Source organism: Ixodes scapularis, unplaced genomic scaffold (assembly GCF_016920785.2).
Source record: "Ixodes scapularis isolate PalLabHiFi unplaced genomic scaffold, ASM1692078v2 PGA_scaffold1__304_contigs__length_218370807, whole genome shotgun sequence".
Classification (NCBI taxonomy): domain Eukaryota; kingdom Metazoa; phylum Arthropoda; class Arachnida; order Ixodida; family Ixodidae; genus Ixodes; species Ixodes scapularis.
The window spans coordinates 65,544,837-65,565,539 of NW_024609846.1; the positions used below are offsets into that span (position 1 = coordinate 65,544,837).

At 49.7% G+C, this 20,703-nt stretch overlaps 1 pseudogene; it reads right to left on the bottom strand.

Annotated features, from left to right (window-relative positions):
- Window positions 1-15,326: 15,326 nt before the first annotated feature.
- LOC120842360 lies at window positions 15,327-16,421 on the bottom strand (annotated as a pseudogene).
- Window positions 16,422-20,703: the final 4,282 nt, after the last annotated feature.

The following is a 20,703-nucleotide window of genomic DNA, read 5'->3' on the forward strand; positions in this document are numbered from 1 at the left end:
GCGGCGATGACTCGAGTGTCGCAGTAGAGTGCCTTCATACACACGCGCGCTTTTTTGCTTGAGTAGAGACATCGTAAGCCTGTTTCACATGCAGCGATTTTGGCCCTAAAGCCTAGTTCACATACAGCGGTTTTGGCCCCAGAGCGGCGCGATTTCTGCCGTCGCGGCGCTCTGGCCAGCACCAGCAATTAAGCGGCACGAGCGCCGCGACGGCAGAAATCGCGCCGCTCTAGGGCCAAAACCGCTGCATGTGAACTAGGCTTTAGCCATTTTTCCGCCCGATCGTCTTTTCAAGCATTTTGAAGTGCGCGCAATCTGGTGTCACTCAGCTCGAGCGCGTAGCTTGGGCTAATGCATAGACGCAATTTCACCTCCCAAATCACGCACCGAGTGCGTAAGAGCGTCACGCGCTGGCACATTCAGGGCAACAATGGATCTCTTCGCCCTGAGACAGACAGACATGTAGGCACCTATAATTCGCAGCCGATCGAAGCGCCTCCTGTTCACTGCCCCGGGGTACCCAACGGAGGCTCTCAGTTGGACACTCGGCAAGAAAATCGGTGAGGTCGCCGACTTTCTCTCCGAGTGACCAACTTAGAGCCCAAGATCGAAAGGGGAAGGGGTGGAAATAGACCGAACTCACTTAGCATTCCACTCAATCGGGACGACGTTCCACTCAATCGGGACGACAATCGGGACGACGACGGAGTTGACAGAAGGCAGGCGGCAGTGCACGAGACGGCTAGTTCCGTGCATAGCCTCCTATATATATACTGACAAAGCCTGGCAGATCGCCTCGAGAAGCGGCCGCCGAAATGAAAAAGGTGGAGCGTTAGACAACGGATGAGTAAAGCCCCTCTATCCTGGGAAAAGTGGCGACATTCATTGTTGTGGAAATGCTCGAGACACGTGCCGCGCTCCACTTCTGGGAAGAACATGGCGTCTGAAATCTAGCTCAATGCTGCGCTGTGCCGCCATGATCTTTCCAAGGGCTGCTCGTTGCACGTGCCTCGTGCATCGAAGCACTTTGAGCTACTTTTAGAACATGAAGGGGCTTTACGGATAAGAGGGCAGCCACGGGAATGGCGCCCCGCTGCGGCGAGACGCCGAAACACACTTCTCCCGAGCGAACAAGTGTGTTTCGGGTCCTCGCCGCTGCAAAAGCTGTGCGCTGACTTCCGGGTTCCCCTAGAGTTCCTGTATAGGCTCCCTACGGGAGCGAGAGTTGCGCGTTCATCTTCGTAGCGCCGTCTTTGCTGCACGGCATGTTGATCCCGCTCGTCACGTGACTGAATTCGGTGAATAGTGGCACCGCGCGCCTCGAACGCGCGGCGCGCTCGAAAGCAGGGGAACGTAAAGCCCCTCGATGTGTTTGCGTTTGCCGTGCAAGTAGCGTCAAATGCGCGAGTGCACGAGACCCGCGTCTCGAGGGGCCCTTGGAAGCAAATGGCGGCGCTGCACTAAAGTGAGCGGCCCCAGGAAGCGAATGGCGGCGGAGTACCCGCTCGTGGCACGTGTCTCGCGCGGTTTCACAACAATGGTTGGCGGTACTTGTAAAAAACGCCGTTATCAAGGGGCTTTAGGGGAACGTACACCGGAGCGCGTGCAACGTCCACTTTCCTGCACGGCACTTGATCCGGCTCGTCACGTAATCGAATCTCGGCGAATAGCGGCGCCGCGGGACATGGAAAACACGCGCAACTCTGGCTCCCGTAGCATAACGCCACAAGTGGTGCCCCATGCGTGCAAGCGCGTGCAACGCGCGGGTGAACGTAGCATTGGCAAGCTCGTAATCGCACGGGCGTGCACCTCATCGAGCAGAGACATGGCGGCGGCCAGTCGCCCAGCTTGCAATCGTCTATACAGGAACTCTTGGTTCCCCAAGAAATGGCTCTTTGATGTTCTGTGCTACCAGATCCTCGTGCCCCAAGTCTGCGACTGGGCACTCCATGGCTTCGTCGCCGAACTGCCAGGCTTTGTGAGTATAGAGGAGGCTATGTTCCGTATCGTGGTCTGCACGCGCAGAGCTCCAGCGAGGTTTTCGCACGTGCGGAAAGACTAAAGTTCCCCTCATGCATCGCGGCAGCGGTGGCGTAGCAAAGCTGGCTGGTGAGATCGAGGCGGTATCCCTGTGGTCTGCAGTGCAAGCTTTCGCTCCACATGCTCTAAGGCGCGGTGCGCCAACTCCCTCGGTCGCCTAAACGCCCTGCTAGAGTTCCTGTAGCATACAACTGTACTTATAATGTTAAGATTGAAGTTTTTAAGCTGTTCCCCAGTTCGCAGTGAGCGCACGGGGGGATTGGTGGCCGAATGTGTTAGCGCACCGCAGCTCGGATGACGTAGAGCGTGGAGTGAAAGCTCTCGCTGTAGAGGCTACACTCTAAAAAAAAAAAGCCCGTGCGTCTGCTTTCTCGTACAACACTCGGACAGCCAATCAGCGCAATTTACGGAGGCAGCTCAGCGAAGGACGATGCCGAAACATCTGTTTAGACCAAAAAACGCTGTCTGAGTTGTGATATTAAGCATTGCAGGCGTGAAGTTTTGCATTGCAGGCGTGAAGTTTTGCATTGCTTAATGTCACAACTCAGACTGGCTCTGCGAGTCTTTTGCGGGAAAGTAGACGCACGGGCTTTTTCTTAGAGTAATCCCCACCCCTGTCCGTTTCGATATGGATAGGCATCGTACCGGCGTGCGTTCGTGTATCACTGCTGCGTGATTTACGTTAAAGGTGCCCTAAGGAGGTTTTTGAGATCGCCTAAAGATAGCAATAACTCACCCTGCTGGCACTAAGCATCCTTGAAATTTTTAGATCGTGACGATACGCGGCCGATTTCCCTATTAAAAAATCAGTCAAAGATCGCAACACACCGAGGTAATCCCTTGCGACGGGAAGAGCATGCTCCGAATTCAAGACCACACTGTCAGCCAATAGCAAGCGAAGTGTGTTCGATCTTTGACAAATTTTTTTTTTAAAAAGAAATCGGCCGCGCATCGTTATGACTTATGGATTTCTAGCATGCTTAGATCCAACAGAGTGAGTTATCGCCCTATTTAGGCGAAATCAGAAACCTCCTCAGGCCCCTTTAAAGATCCCGGGCGATCAGTGGTACTGCACTGGCTAAATTTCACGTACCCAGCGCAGACACCTGACACCCATTGGGCTGACTATAATTTCCCGTTGTCTAAGCAAACATACAACCCAATCTAGGCGTCTGGCCGGAGACGTTTTTGCCCGCAGCAACGAGCTTGCTGTATTTAACACACATTTACAAAGCCGGACAATACCGGAGTATGCTATTCTCGCAATGACTTCCGTGTGTCTTGTAATTTATTATCTGCGATCTGCGAGATTGCGCTCGGAAAGTTCAAGCCCCACATCTCCGCGTCTTCAAGGCTGAGAATCGCAAGTCGTACGACGTTGGGGTTGTCTGTGCGCCGCACAAACTCCGCTGTATGACGAGCGATGATCACTTAGCGCGCTTTTTTTAACGGCGCTCTGTCCGTAAAGCACTTTACAAGAGAGGAGCGGGGAATGCCTGGGCTAAAAAAATTTAATATATGCCGCGCTCTTTGGCGAGCCAGCGCTAGAATTTTATTCTATATGAGCTAGCCTCGTCTCGCTTTCTGAAGTCTGGCATGGGCCCGGCCGCGGTGATTTTTCCGGGGAGTCTCTCACGAGCCGTTGTATAAAAAGAAAATGTAAAAAAATTTATGAGGTAGATTAAAAATGAAACAGATATCCAGAAAACTCTGTCTGAGACGGAGCAGGTTTATTACGTAAAAACGTGAAGACGAGAATAGTAATTATCCCAACAAACAAAATTATGCCTCGCTAAAACCGATCGACAAATGAGATACCACGAATATATCAAACGCACAAAAAAAATGGCTATGCGGAGGGCAAGTTCGTCTGCTTCTTGCGCAGGGATTGCGGTGACGTCAGAACCACGCCGAGCTCTGATTGGTTCCGGTTGGAAGGATCGTGGGTAGACCTCAAGGCAGCCAGAGCATAGGGGTCTGCCCTTTATCCTTCCAATGAGGGTGTGGCGGTATAAAGACACAACAGAAAGCAGAAACATCGCCGACAAGCATCAGTGCGCCTTTTCACGCGAGAAAGGCCACTGGGGCGTGAACACGCGCGTCCCGAGGCTGGCGTTCTGACCAACCGCCATTTCCATTCCAACCGATCTTGGCGCTCGGTCAGCTAGCTAGCTCCGAATCAGAAATGTTGAGTAAATATGTTTTTATTTAAGTAGCATGGACGTCTACGTGTTTTCTGCGCTACAAGGGCTCGGCATTCTGACGTCGCTGCAACCCCTGCGCAAAAAGCAGACGAACTTGGGCTCCGCATAGTCACCGACAACTTAAGAAACGCAGGGCGTGGCCTATTATGATCGCGCTGCGTGATTGATTATTAGGCGTTGTTATCTGCTGAGTCTCATTGGCTACGAAGCGATGATAGGATAGATTGGCCACTCGCTGCGTTTCTGTAGCTATCGGTGGCTCTAAACTCGCCACCAAGCCAGACCTTTGCACTGGGTGTGTTCAAGGTAAAGCAGACAAGACGCTTCTAGTGGATCTATGTCTGCTTTCTTTCTGCCGTCCAAAGTCACCTAATTATTGGGAAGTAGCGCCATTGCCTCCCTTGCCTGCTAGCAGGACACGAAAATATAGTACTATAACACACAGATGACCAAAACATCGCAGGGCGACTGGCTGACTGATGTCTGTTGCCCTGGAAATAGCCATTTCTCTCTTTTCAGATCTTCGAAACTTAGAAAGTGTCTTTTTGAACCAGTCTACCCGCCGAGATTGCTATAAGGCGTCAGCGTACCGAAAGTGTTCATCGCCAATATAAGCGTATTTGGCACTGCGTATATACCATACCATCAACTTTTTCAAAATTGGGCAGCATGGGGATACAAATATAACGCGATAGTATTTGAGAAATACCTTTTAGTATTTATATTTCTGTATCGAAATACAACTTTTCAATACGTATCTGTATTTCAGTATCGGAAAACATTTTCGGTATTCCTCGTATCGCGATACAATCTCAGATCAATTAATCTCGTTATAATGGTCGATAAACCAGTGACACCGAAGCGAAAGCTCAAGGGACTGTTTGCTGTCTTCTTCTCTATTTGAAAGTGGTAGAATGTTCAATTTATGGGACTCTAGGCTTTGTTGTCAAGCAGACGAAAGTTTGTTTTGAGTATTATGACCCCGGCATATGTGACTACCTTCCCTATTTTCCAGAGATAACATATATCTTCTGGGGTGCTTCAGTGGGGCAAATATATTTTTTTTTTCAGAATCAATTAAGACGTTTAAGGCACTGTGTGTACGAGTACAAGCTTTTCAACTGTACATTGCACTCCCAGACCCATTTACTAGAGTGAGCGGGAAGTTTCTTACTTAGGACCATCAGAAAAAAGAAGATTATTTTAATACAAGGCGACGTCTGTAAGTGACTGGAGAAAAGGTACCGACATGGAACTAGACCGTGCTGAACTTTCGGAGATATTTGGGTAGATATTAAATTAGTTTTGAGGTCCATGTGATATTGCTTTGGAACCGTGAAATATATCTAAAGAAGAATGCAATTGCAATTTTTGATGAAAAGTATTTCCAACCGACTGAAGTTTTAACATAAAACCGGCAGTTCCCACGGTTTTATGTTAAAAAAGGAAAATGGCAATTCTACGCGAAAATAATTTTAAACTCTAGAACGTCCTAGTTCAACTTCATTCTTTACCTTAGTATAAAATATAAGTTGTTGTTTTCACTGAAGGTCTCGTGTTTTGCCTTTCAACGAAGCCTACCTATTAGCGCCCAACTCAAATCAAGGACTTCATATACATGGACAGCGAAAAAACGATATTTGCATGGTTTAAACCTTTCTCACTGTGAAATCGGTCTTCGTTGGTTTTAATATAATCCCGTGTTTGCTGAAACTTGTGGAACGCTTGATCTCGTTTGCAACATAGCGGTTTGCTCAGATCGGCAGCAGCTGACCGACGCGCTATATAAAAAGCTTCTTCTCATAAAATGTAGTAGAGTAGCAGCAAAGTCGCAAGTTTACTTTTGTTTTGTATTGCTCTCATATGAAAAGTTTTATTTCTGCTTTATAAATAGTAATAATCGTTTTCTGGTTATGCAAGAGTTCACATCACAAAAAGCTTTTTAAGAAAAATGTATGCGAGTATTACTGCCGCGGCAAAACGTATTCCTGTATTTGTATTTCCAATCATTTTCTTTTTTCAAATGCATTTATGATACGTATCGCGATACTTTTGTACGAATATATTGCAGTAGCGGTATTCTTGCTATCCCAGCATTTGTACTCTCAAGTACATTTCAGAGGATCTCTGCCCAACCTCAATTATGCTGATTTTCGCACAGCTCTTTCAATGGTATTCTTGTTCTCCAGTGTTGGGAAGTACTTCAAGTACATTCTACTTAAAGTATTACTTTAAGTAGGTTTAGGAAACTTGTACTTTACTTGAAGTACATTCTCCGAGTATGTACTTGTACTTTACTTAAAGTATTTTTTTTCTGGTATTTTTCCCCAAATTTGGTTTGTTAAATTTGTATCACGAAATGTTGCTTTTTCAATTTCGAAGAAAAACTGGGAGGGACATTCTACTCTTGCCAGAAACGTGATCAGACGACGCATCGCTCCATTTGTTCTGGTAGTGGATTTCCCGTAGCTTTTTGAACTCTCGCTACATCTCGGTCGGTCAGTGCAAGCGAGGAGGTTTAAAATATTAGGAGAGCGAAATTAATCAAAATGTAACACCTGACACTGTGGTGCGGAACAATTAAATTTTCAAGTCGAAGTAAAAGACAACAGAGGAGAACGTCAAAATTTTTGAGACATTAACTTTTGTCTTTTCCTTCTATTTGAAAGTTCCTTAATTTTTTCGAACTCCAATCTCAGGTGCCACATTATGATTAATTATCACCAGCGCGCTTGCACACTCACTGTTTTTTTGCATTAAGGAGAGGACACTCCTCTTTGTCAGGGTTGCTTGCGGACGCAACGGGGCTGACGTTATGCTCTCCCTAGTGCATTTTGCCCCCTTGGGTGCAACAATCCTGTGCAAGGGGCGCCAAATTCAGAAGAGAAACTTCTGAATTTGGCTCCATTCCTGAAAATCTCTACTCTGTGGCCACTTGACTTTATCAAACATTCGCCGCTGTTTTTGAAAATTGGCCATGCACCCCTGATTACCTCTGGGCCCTGGGCAATGCATACCAGTTAAAAAATCACTATATAGGGGAATGAAAGGGCATCATGAAAGATTTTGTTAAAATGCTTGTAGTTTACTTTGAAAGTACATTGTATTTATAGTACTTGACTTCAAGTACGTTGCTCCCAGTGTACTTAATACTTTAATTAAAGTACATCACGTCTCCTTTACTTTGTACTTTACTTGAAGTACTATCGGAAACATTATGAGCGTGAACGCGCCTCCGCGTGTCGCCGCTGCCTGAGGCGCCGCCCTGCGGCGCCGTTGTGAAGTTTTGCGCATGCGTGTAGAAATCCTGTCGCTGTTCTCGCTTTGACTGTCAACCCCCGTCTGTCGTCTGCTATGCGCGCGCTGGCGGCCGCTCGTGCTGTCGTCTGCTAGGCGACTCGTGTATTTCCGTCACAACTCAGACAAACGACTTAACATGATTCACGAGTTTCCTGTGCGATAACGCAATGCCCACATTTGATACGTGATAAGTAGCTGGCTTCTTTCATTGGGTCGAGATACAGCGACAACAGACAAATGAAATAAAATCTGCAAAGCTTAGCGTTCAACCACGGTGAGCCCGGAAAACATTCAGTTGAGTGAAAAATGGCTGGAGTTCCTGACGACGAACGATCAACATAGTTGAGCTGTCCCTCCGAGGCTACTCTCAGAGGGCTATATCCAGCATGGCTGGAAGACCGCTGAAAACGGTGAACCGGATAATACAAGCATATAGGGACGAGCTGTCCAGGGCAAACACAACTCGCGTAGAAAGCGCGTGTGTCCGCCGGAGCACGCAATGTTGTGCGGCAGACGACAACACGAGCGGTCGCCAGCGCGAACACGAGTCGCATAGGAGACGATAGCGTGAGCGGCCGCCAGCGCACACAGGAGTCGCATAGCAGACGCCAGCACGAGCGGACGCCAGCACGAACACGAGTCGCATAGGGGACGACAGCGTGAGCTGCCGCCAGCGCACACAGGAGTCGCATAGCAGACGCCAGCACGAGCGGACGCCAGCGCGAACACGAGTCGCATAGGAGACGACAGCGTGAGCGGCCGCCAGCGCTCACAGGAGTCGCCTAGCAGACGACAGCACGAGCGGCCGCCAGCGCGCGCATAGCAGACGACAGACGGGGGCTGACAGTCAAAGCGAGAACAGCGACAGGATTTCTACACGCATGCGCAAAACTTCACAACGGCGCCACAGGGCGGCGCCTCAGGTAGCAGCGACACGCGGAGGCACGTTCACGCTCATATTGTTTCCGATAGTACCTTTTAGATGTATTTTACCCAACACTGTTGTTCTTTCATATTTAGAGACAGAACAATTATTTTTCAATGCCGCCTAGCAAGATGCGCACTTGCTTCGCCGGTGTGTGGATAACAAAATCTGGCCATACAAGAAAGGCCTTCATGAAGTAACTGTCACCGCGAATTTCAATTTTAGCATGGAGAAATTGGGTTGTGTGTATGTTTATACAGCCTAGAACTTGGTCTCCCTGAACGGGCGACAAATCTCTCAGCTCTAGATGAGAAATTTAGCCAGTGCAGTACAACCGCTAGCATGGGGTCTTTAACATGCACCACGCAGTAGTGATAAACTACAGCACGTCGGTACGATTCTCATCCAGATCGAAACGGGCAGGGGTGGGAATTGAACCCAAACCTTAGCATGGACTAACTGCAAAGGCTGTGCAAGCGCGAGTGGCTAGCCTTGACTGCCTTGACTGGAGCACTCGCTGCAAGAGCGCTATGCAGCCCCACCAAGGCTTCATCCAAAGCAACTTTAGCTCGCGCTTTTAGCGTGCGCGGCTAGCAATAGACTTATTTCTAAATTACCCAAGCATCGATAAGAATGCAGGGAATGATGTTCCACGCGCCATACGCGCACGCCTTCACCGCATAGACCTTTTCGCAAGGGCGCCGCCATCTTGAATTGTTGTCAATTCCAGTATGGTCGAAAACACTGTTTTGCCGTCGCCGCGCCAATAGAAGGCATTTAGGATATAAACGTAACCGTCACACATTCTCGTTTTGCCTCCCCTCTATTTTTTTACAATTTGCAGGTTGAAACGTTCTGATATTTTTTCGTCGCCCATACCGGATATGCCTACTTGGCGGTCGGAGGCGAGAGTGAGCGGAAAAGGTCTATAAAAGATTCAAAGTAAATAACCAAACTAAAGCGTTGACGAACGCGCGTGCAAGACGCAATTTGTTTTAGGCATTTGCATTAGAAAAATTACTACTGCTAAGGCCAGCACGTGCGGCGTGTGGAACACCAATCGCATTATGCTTGATGTTTGGGTAAGCGTCGCTGTGATCGGTCTTCCACGATAGGCCGAATGCTGACTATGGCGTCAGCAAAGGATTTCTCATCGACGGAATTAAGAGGAATGGAAGAACTTCAATTTGGACGGTGTTGGCAGCGTTGGTTTAAGAGTGCTATGCTTTCAAGTTTCCACCATGCTCTTTACAAACACCTTCGAACTTCTTGTTCTCAAGGTAATGACGTCACGAAAGGTAACCATAGGAGGATGCCACCAAAACATCTCGCAGCCAATAGACCATTTGCTATATTACCTAAGCATCAAGGAGAATGCAGGGATTGGTGTGCCACGCGCCAGAAGCACACGCGTTCCCCGTATATAGGATTCTAAGTAAATAACCAAAATAAAGCGTTGAAGAACGCGCGTGCAAGATGCCATTTGTTTTAGGTATTTTCTTTAAAAAGGTTACTAGTGCTGAGGCCAGCACGCGCAGCGCGTGGAACACCAGTCCCTGCATTCTACTTGATGCTTGGGTAATCTAGCAATAGGAAGTATTCACTGGCGACCATAGCTGTGTGCGCGAATGCTGAGCGCGTGCTGATGGCGAGCTTCCACAGTTCATTTGCAACGTGCATTCCGCACCATCAAGAGTGCCGGTCTTAGCAGCCTATTGATGTGAGCTCGTTCTGAGCATGCGCCCTAAACGGCACCCACAAATATGGCGTCTAGTGAATACTCCCTATAGATCTATTGGCGACGTGAGGGATCTAAAGCGTCGCTGTGGTCGGCCCGCCACAATTGGCGGAATGCTGACTATGACGTCAGCAAAGAATGGAAATAAGAGGAATGTAGGAACTTAAATTTTGACGGTGTTTGCAGTGTTGCTTTGAGAACGCTATGATTTCAGGCTTCCACCATGCCCATTATAAACACCATCGAACATGTTGTGCACAAGGTAATGACGTCACGAAAGGTAACCGGACGAGGGCGGCACCGAAACATCTCGCCGCTAATAATCCTTGCTAGCGCAAGAGGGCGCGTTCATTGTTGTGTATGTGAGTTGTGCACGGGATATTTCTGGTTGGCCGCAGTTGCGAGCGAGCGCTGGCTGGACTGTGCTGTAGCACGTGTGGACTGTGCTTTTTTATAAACAGTGAAAACATGTATAGATGCTTTGCACACGCACCAGATTACTGCCGAATTCGCTGACCTTCTCTTCTCTTACCTGTCTCGCCCAGATACCGAGCCAGTGAAGCGGGTGTTGACGAGCTTCAACAAAGGCCAACGCTATGGAGATGGACACAGTATAATCTAAAATGGCATGACCTGCCCTGGTCTTGTCATTATGAAGTTAAGTAAACGTAATACGAGGGACAAAAATGTAAGGTCGGTTATGGCGGCGCCCAAGAACAGCTCCTGACAAGCGTCTCTGCGGAGCGCAAGTTCGTCTGCTTCTTTTGCAGGAGTTGTGGTGACGTCAAAACGCCGAGCTCTTATTGGCTCATTGAAAAAAAAATAGTGGGTAGACCTAAAGACATCTAGCGTTGAGGACTACCCATTGTCCTTTAATTCAAAAGCAATCAAAGCTCGGCGTCTTTCTGAAGTCACCGCAACTCGTGCGCATGAAGCAGACGACTTTCCTCCCGTATAGTCTCTCTGAGACTGCAGCATATGCAACAACCACGAAAGCGCAAGGTCAGGGCTTTAAAACATTCTTTCGCACAACGAGCGCTCGCGCTAGAAAGGCACGTCTGAAAGCCAGGAGCGCGGGCCAGCTCGAGCTTGTAGCTTTGCCTGCAATACTGAATAAGTAAAAAAAAAAAGAAACTATTCATTCCGTAGATTAAAATGGCGAGCATGCGGGTAGCTTGGCGCTGCTTTCCCAGTGTCAAGTATCTTTAGTCCCAGCTAACTCGGCGTGGATAAAGGTCATGAACATTGTTCCAGACCGCGTGGCGTGACGAAATCCCGGTTTTATTACGGGAATCAGAACCGCTTTGATTCGGGACAGAACCAACAAATAAGCACACTCAAGAAGACGATCGGCATCCCAGAATGGTGTGTACGCTGTCACCAAGGCGTCATTGTTTGTTTAAGCAATCGATTTCGTCTTCTCGAAACGATGACGTCATCGGCACGTGCTCCAAACCAAATGGTGGCCTTGGACCCGCCGACCCCCTGGACGAAGCCAAATGAAGTCGGATGGGTGTGGCAATGATGGAACACTCGCTCAGTTGGGAACATCAACACGGTGGCCAACTTAATCAACGCGCAAATCGAATCAGGGTCGGTCCCTCCGCGAATCTTTCTGGTGTGCGCTGTTTTCTACGGCCGTCGGCGGCGTCAACAAGGGATCGTTTTTCTTTCCGTGGGCTGTAGGGTTTCTCCCGGCGGTAGGGACGGGCTGCGTCCGTCGCCCACCAGCGGCTAGGAGCGGCACCAGGCGTGCTCGTATACCGACCACTCGTGCACTCTGCATAATGTCGGAGAGTTTATCCGCGTCCCCGGATAAGCAAACGGTGCCGAGGGTCGGAAATATGACGTAATCCAGGGAGAGAGGGATTTTGCCTTCATTGGCTCTTGTATTTGCATCACGATATTTTCCGCGCGTGGCGGCCAATGCACTCGGTTTGTAGGCGTTGAGAGGGGAAGTAGAAACAAGATCACTTTCTCGTATTATGCGAGGTTGACGCCGGTGTGAATGAGGTTCTGTGGTTAAACATAATCACTCTTAGACATCCAGTCACATATCACTTTCTTTCTAATCTTGTTTTACTAACCGGAACGTTTTTTTTTTTTTTTATCTGATTTTCGCTCATCACTGCTTTGCAATTTACCGATGGAGCAGCGAGCACTCCGTGCTCTCACTGTCATGCGCCGTATCGCGGCGGGCAGAACTAAGCATTGTTCAATTACCTGCTAAATTAAAAAAAAAAAACGATAAAAACCACAATCTGAATGTTGCTACAATTTACTTCGAAATAATCTACTCATCATAAAGTTGAAAGCTACTGCCTCCTCTTGAAGCGTTTAATCTTAATTTACTCCAGAACGAGAGTGTCTTTGAAGTGCATACAATCTACCCAGCGTCTGGAGCCCACCACAATTCCCAATGCCTGGAAGCAGTAAATGGTCGCATATGAGTTAATGAATCAACGCAAAAAAGACACTGCCATCAGCCACTTCTGGTATGCTTGCTTGCCGTGAAATTATAATCATTGTGAAATTAAATTGATAATGTTGTGCGCAACAGAAAACCATGAGTTTAGACTTTTTAGCGGATACGCCATTTTGTTCATATTCGCAACTTTCACAGCTTACAGTAGGCGTGCCAGTTTCTATCAAAATGGCTGTCAACTGGAGGATCGTTGTAGAACAGCAGTACGAGGTTGGTTTTGCGACATATCAGTAATAATAATTTTGTGAAATACAAGCGATACAAGAGACGTACCTCATACTTCCAAATCAGGAAGTCTTAAATAAGCACGTTTATTTTGAAGCTGATCATCGGGCCAGTTTTCTCGAAGCGATGGTAAACCCATTTTGGTAAACCACGGTGCCTAGGAAGGAAAACGTACCTAGGTAACTAATAAACAGCTGGATATATGACAACAATTAGTTTTGATTGGGCAGTAAGATGCGCCATCTATCGGTGAAGCAAGGCAGTCATTTGTTTATCCTCTTTTTCTTCTGGTTGTTATCGATCTAGTATGGTATTTTAAGTCAAAATATAGTAATGTTGTACTTGAAGACCAATTTATTTGCTTCAGATGGTACGAAGAAATTTTAGCTACTATGCTAGAGTTTGTCAACGAATATTCGAAAATATAACAAACATTTCCTTCAATATGTTTCGCCATAAACAATGCATAACTTTCCCGTGTGCCTTCCAGCCTGGCAACGCCGGTGCTGTAGTCTCGTTTTTGTTCCTTGCGATGGACGTTTCTGCGATTCCTGCTGATCTCAACTGTTTGCCCCCTTTTCCTTTTGCCCAACCGATCCACCTGTGACGGGGAGCTGAGCTTCTCGTCACCGTTGAATTGCTGGCCACCGGGGATATGTAGGAACTTCGATGCTGTCGGCATACTGTCGGCGCACTGCGAACAACAAAAAAAAAAACAGTACAATGTCCCAGCAGTTCACCCGGTACGAAGACTTTAACGAGGATAACCCCCTTTCTTCGCAAAGTAATCGCTGCTCTAGAGTTGGCGTGCATAGTGTAACAAGTTAAACGTGTTAGTATAAATATATACCAACACTCGTTCGCAAAACGTTTTTTTTTACTCACCATAAAAACACTTGCAAGGCTTATGTACCGTCATATGTCTTGGATCCCGGACTGCTAAAGAGTGATGCGTTCGCGGAATGCTGCCGTCGGTCAGCTTAGTAGTCCCTCTGAACTACGCTTTGCTTGACATGCTAATAGGTTGATGGTGCGTCATTAATATAACAGCCGGATCGAAATGAATGTTTAGCGGAACCAAGAAGAACTATTAGCCCTCATTAGGCGACGTCGCGGCCATTTTGCTTGTAGGTACTGCTCCTCCCTCGGCGCCCCTGCTCTCCCAGTCACGTGACCTAGAATTCCCTCTTCTAGGGACAATAGTTAACTTTAACCCACGGTTCGCGTTCGAGAAAACGGGCCCTGTATACGGAGCGCGAATTCTCAGACCGCAGTACGACCATCGCTGATAGTTGCGAATTAGTTACCGGATAAACGCTTGTACGTCACGGCCATTGTTTTAAGCGTGATTTAGCTTTTTTTAAGGCTTAATTTTACGTGTTTTTTTTTAAGCATCGTGTTTTTTTCGCTTTAATAATCGTATTTTTTCTCTTTTTTTTATTACTATAACTCAGTGTGTTTAGTTTTCCAGCACACTTTTTACTTCTCAGTAATATTGCGTTTTTGAACCAGTGGTGCCGGTTCTGAACTTGACATATATATGTCGACTTTATATTTAAATGTTAGTCAAATATAGCAGTTAAATATTTTACACGCAGCTACAGACGCGTCTAGAGGAAGGAAAATAAAAAGGCGCACATTTTCAGCTTTTGACTCATCCAATAGACCTTTCCGGAAAAGTGTGGTGCCCCTAACGACTGCTACAGATTGTGACGTTCAGGTCTACGGCGCTTGAATTTCGTTTGAAGCCCATTACCCCAAGCAGGAAATGTTCAAGGTGACGGGCTTGTACGCGCGGCGTGGTTGCAAATTGTTTATGAATGGTTTGTTTTCACCTCATTATTTTTACAGGAATTCACCAAGTGAGTGAGTGAGTGAAACCGATGTTTATTATATCTTTCTTTTTTTTTTTGGAAAAATCGACTGTTGCTTGTGCACTTAGTGTGCACATGTCACTGTCGATAGGGAAGGGGATTGGGTGAAAAAGAAAGGATAGAAAGAGAGAGGATTAGGTTTGGGGGGGGGGGGGGGGGGGGAGCGAGGTGCAGGGGGATGTCCTGGCCGTCGACGGCATGTCGAGTCATTGGACGACCCAAGCCTCAGCACGCAAAGCCTGTCGAAGTTTGATGTGGAGCCGTCTTAGGGCGAATAGCTAAATATCTTAAAGCTGCGTTGGCTGGTAACTGTGCCTCAAGGTAATGTCGACACGAACGTTCGGTTGAAGGAATGACGTTTCTTGTCTTGGCAGAACAAGCTGTGTCTGAAATGCAGATGTCGTAATCATGAGCTGGAACGGTAGATTGAGTAATGCCTTCTTTTGGTGTGTTGAACTGTAGGTGGTCTCCAAAAGAATTTCTAGGAGTTCCGTGTCCTTCATGTAAGTTATTAGTTTTTTTAGTGCCATGTCTATCACAGCTCGCGTTGCCCGCGGATGCAGAAGGTCGTCCAGGCTAGCACTGGAAAGTCCGAGGCGGGAATTGGCGTTATGGAGGGCAGTACGCTCGTCATTGTAGTCGGTGCAGTGTAGGAGAAGGTGCTCGGCGTCGGCAGTTTCCTGGCAGGTTTGGCAATTGGAGTTGAAATCAGGCCTGAAGCAGCCTATCCACGCTGGTGTGAAAGCGCTTCCGGTCCGCAGACGGTGGAGCACCGCGGCAGTGTGACGATCTAACCCTCGTGGGAGACGGGCTGAGAACGTGCCGTCCGCCACTCTCGGGTCCGGATTCTGTCGTGTGATGCTTCTTCTCACCAGAAGCTTGGCGTCGGAGAAACGGGGAACTGTAGAAAGCGGACATCCGGGGTTTTTGTGAGCCTGCACTGCTAGAGAATCGGCGACTTCGTTTCCCCTGATACCACAATGATGGGGGTCCACTGGAAGATAATCTCGTGGCCTTTCTCCTGGAGCTCGGCTGCATCTTGTGCGACTGACCGCGCCAGAGGCGTAGCCCTTTCTAGCCCCGATAGTAGCCCGAGAGCCGCTCTTGAGTCGCTCAGGACTACCCAGCTGAGCCCCCGTGCGCAGCCTGTCCGAATTCCCCAGAGGGCAAGTCGTATGGCCGCCAGCTCTGCGGTAGTAGAGGACGCCTGATGGGACAGGCGCTCGTGTATACCTACGGCTGCAGCCTCAAAGAAGGCCGCTGCTGTTGCTGTGCCTCCAAATGGGTCTACCGACCCGTCGGTAAAAACGCGTGTCCGCCCATCGTACTCCGCATCCAAGTGACTTTCCGTCAGCTGCGGAGCGGTTACCACTGCTGCACTCTTCTTGGTCCGCAGCCCTGGTATGCAGATACTAACCCTCAGAGGGTGAGGATCTGTGTGTAGAGCTGGAAGTGGAGCTAGCGGTCCTGGTGTACCCGCGATGTCGCCTAAAGTGCAGAGTTGCGCTCCCAGTTCCGAATTTGTACGTTCGGCGATGCCTATCAAGAGCGTGATGGTAGAGTCGCAGTTGCTCATTCGGATGAGATGTCCGAGCGCTCGTTCTTGCAGAAGGTTGTCAACGGTATTCATACCTGCTTCGGTAAGAGTGTGTTGTGACTATGCCGAACGGGGACCTCCGATGCAAATTCTTAGAGCTACGCGTTGCGCTCTCTCTAGGTTCTCGATCTGATTGCCGCTCAGTCGAATGAGCGGTAAGGCGTAGAGTGGGCGAGCCAGAATGAGACCCTTGTATAGCTGTAGTAGCATTTGTTGTGATTTGCCCCAGGTAGTTCCACCAAGCACGCGGAGGATATTTGTGTGCGTTCGCATCCTCTGGAGCACCACCTGCGTTGCTGGGCCCCAGGATAGCCTCCAGTCCAAGGTGAGTCCTAGGTACGTGACTGTCTTTTCCACTCTCACCGGGACATCTCCAATGAACAGGGTCGGTTGGAACTTTGAGGGTCTCCTTGGTGCGTAACATAGAGCAAGAGTCTTTTCTGCCGATGTTGTCAGACCCAGTGGATGCAAGTGGTACACAGTGTTTGTAAGTGCTCTCTGGAGGCCGCGTGCCATCCGTTGCCTACGGTAGCCTGGGGCCGTGGACCAGAGCGCCACGTCGTCCGCATAGACAGCCATGCTTATCGGGAGTGCTGGTTCCTCGCCTACCCTTGCTGCGGCTGGGAGTGGTGCAATCGCCAGCGCAAACAGGAGCGGACTGACTACGCTCCCTTGGAGAACGCCATGGTCGACTCGTCGGGGCTTGCTCAGCGCTCCGCCGACCTTTACGCACATGGTGCGTTCAGTGAGGAATGCGCAAATATAGTTAAGAGGTCGTCCACATACCCCGAAACGACGCAGGGCTGACATGATGATTCGCTGCGGGAGGGCGTCGAAGGCTTTGCGGACGTCTAGGAATACGGCCATCGCCGACCAACCTTGTGCTTTGGCCTCCTCCAGCGAGCTGGTGATGTCACCAATTGCGTCCGCGGTGCTCCTGTGGTGGCGGAACCCCGAGAAGCAGTCTGGCAGAGCCCCGGCCGCCTCAAGGTAGTAGACTAGGCGACGTAGCACCATTCGTTCCATCACTTTGCCGAGGCATGATGTCAATGAGATGGGCCTATAGGAGCTTAGTTGGTCTTGGGGTTTTCCGGGTTTCAGTAGTGGTACCGTGGTTGCTTCTCTCCACGCTTCTGGTATTTTAGAGGTCCTCCACACATGATTGATTAGAGTCAGCATCGCTGGGACAGCCGACTCGTTAACGTTTCTCAATTCTTGGTTGGTGATTCCGTCTGGGCCTGGGGCCGCACGGTGTCTCGGGAGAGCATCGAGAACGTGTTGCAGTTCGTGCAGGGTGAAGTCTTCGTCTGGCTGCTGCATGGGGGTCGCTGTTGGGTGACGGAACTTGCTCCAACCCTGGGGGGGGGGGGGGGCGGGCTGGCAGCCGGCAGTGGTGGAACCTCAGTAAATGCATCCGCGACTAGTTCGGCCATCTCTGTTGATTGAAGGTTCATTGCCACGGCCATTCCAAGGACAGGGTTTTGGGGGATTGGGCGACCTGCTAGTGTTCTCGCCATCCGCCAGGCCCGGCTTCCTCCGGCTGGTTTGTCTGAGGTGGTGCATTTGAGGCGCCATTGTCGGCGTGCTAGTTTTAGAGCGCAGCTCTTAGGGGCCCGTTTCCGGCTTGAGCGGCGCCGCCGTCGCCGTCGCCGTCGCCGTCGGCGTAACCGCGCGGTGCATCATGGGAAATGTCCCATAATGCACCGCGCGAGCCCCCCACCGGGGTCACGTGACCTCATGGGGGGCACGTGACCCCCCGAGGTCACGTGACCCCCCACGTGACTTTGAGGAGGGGGTCACGTGACCTCAGGGGAGTCACGTGACTTCGGGGGGTCACGTGACTCCCCTGAGGTCACGTGACCCCCTCCTCGAGGTCACGTGACCCCCCGAGGTCACGTGACCCCCGCCGGTCGCGTGACCCTCCGATGACGTCATCGTCACTGATGACGTCACCGGCATCCACATCGTCATCATCACTGTTGACGTCATCATCACTGATGACGTCACCGGCATCCACATCGTCATCGTCATCATCACTGATGACGTCACCGGCATCCACATTGTCATCGTCATCATCACGGATGACGTAATCATCACTGATGACGTCATCAGTGACGTCACTGAAGTCGTCACCGGCATCCACATCGTCATCGTCATCACTGATGACGTCAGTATCACTGATGACGTCACCGGCATCCACATCGTCATCGTTATCATCACTGATGACGTCACCGGCATCCACATCGTCATCGTCATCATCACTGCTGACGTCACCGGCATCCACATCGTCATCGTCATCATCACTGATGACGTCACCGGCATCCACATTGTCATCGTCATCATCACTGATGACGTCACCGGCATCCGCATCGTCATCGTCATCATCACTGATGACGTTACCGACATCCGCATCGTCATCGTCATCATCACTGATGACGTCATCAGTGACGTCACTGATGTCACCGGCATCCGCATCGTCATCGTCATCATCACTGATGACGTCATCAGCGACGTCACTGATGACGTCACCGACATTCGCATCGTCATCGTCATCATCACTGGTGAAGTCATCAGTGACGTCACTAATGACGTCATCGGTACCCGCATCGTCATCGTCACTGATGACGTCATCAGTGACGTCAGTGATGACATCATCGGCATTGGGGGTCACCTGACCCCCAAGGTCACGTGACCCCCCCCCCCCCTGGTTAGTTTCACCCCCCAGTGCCCCTCCCTCCTCCTCCTCAAGAGCTGCGCTCTAATTCGGCGTTACTGGGAGTTGTAAGCGGCTTTCACTTTTTTTACCGTGCCTCCTGAACTTGGCATCCAGTCGCCGGTATGCCAGTACATCTGCCGGATCTCCAGTGGCCCATGACCGTCGCTGGGCGCGACGTCTTTTTGCCCGCAGTTCTAGCCATTTGAGGTCGGGGTCGGGACGTGTTGTTGGTACTCTGACTTCGCGGGTGACCTTTTGGAGGACGCGGGAGAGCGTTTCCGGGGTGAAGGATCGTCCTTCTTTCAGCGCTTCTTCGAGCATGGTACGGAAGCGATCCCAGTCGACGACGCGGCAAGTCTTCAGAGGAGCTTTTGGCGGCCTTCCGATGACAATGGGTAGATGATCACTTCCCCAGCTGTCTGCCTGAGGAGTTGCATTGAGACGTAGGGCCCAAGTCGTGAAAGTCAGATCAATTACGCTTCCCGTCACTCCAAGCCGTACAAATGTCGGGTTCCCACTTGTAATATTTCTGAGGTCGAGCCTATCTAGCATTGCCTGTAGCTCTCGACCTCGCCGAGAGTCCTTTCTGTCCCCCCAGGACTGTGAATGGGCATTGAAGTCGCCGGCAATTATAACCTTTCCCTTGGCCCGTGCGCGAATGTCCGCGAGTACATGGACGTCCCAAGGTACATTAGGGGCCACGTATGCCGAGACGATGGTCAGGTAACGGTCTCCGAATTCCAATTTTACTGCCACAAAATCTGCTCCTTCACTGCAAAGATCGCTGAGGTCTATCTCCATCTGTCGTAGGTTTCGTCGAACTAGGAGGGCTGCTCGCGGTGTCACGCCCGCCACCAGAGGCCTGCTGCAGTAAACTACGTGACCCGCAATGCGTATGCTGCCGGCTGGCATTCTGGGCTCCTGGAGGGCCACAGCATCGTAGGCGTAGTGTAAAAGGTGGTCGCGTAGCTCTGGGAGTCTCGTTCTCAAGCCGTTACAGTTCCACTGGAGAGCGGAACAGGTGAGAGGCTGGGGGCGGGCTGTAGGTCTTCTACGAGTGTCCCCAATCGTGGATGTCTGTGGATTGGTAGTTAAAGCCTTTTCTTAGAAGGATTGATACCCGAGATTGCACTTTAGGCCGGGCTTCATTGTTGTAGTAGAAAAAAGAAGAAAATATCTGTACCTCTAGAGGAAAAATGTTAGATTTTTGTATCACTGCAGTCCGTCTTGGCTGTAAGAGCTCAGGGAAACGAGTTTGAAAGTTATTTATATTCCTCTCAGGTATGAATGAATGTTTTTGGTGACGAACGCGCGTAAGTTGCTTGCTGCACTGGTTCCCTCCCGGTTTCACAGTGATCTCACAAGTGGAAGTATCATTTGAAAAAATGTAAGTATGCAACGTGACCATTCCGAATTCACTGTTGCTAGCAGCGTGCAAGCCATGTTAGTTGCTGCCTTAAGAAGAGGAATCCCTGGCTTAAGAAGAGGAATCCCTGGCAACCCTGGCTTGGTGGTGTTGTTCTTGGTGGTGGTGGACGGTACCTCTCCGAAGAACGTTGGTGGTTGGCACCTTTAGACACTGTGGCCTCAGTAGTGGTT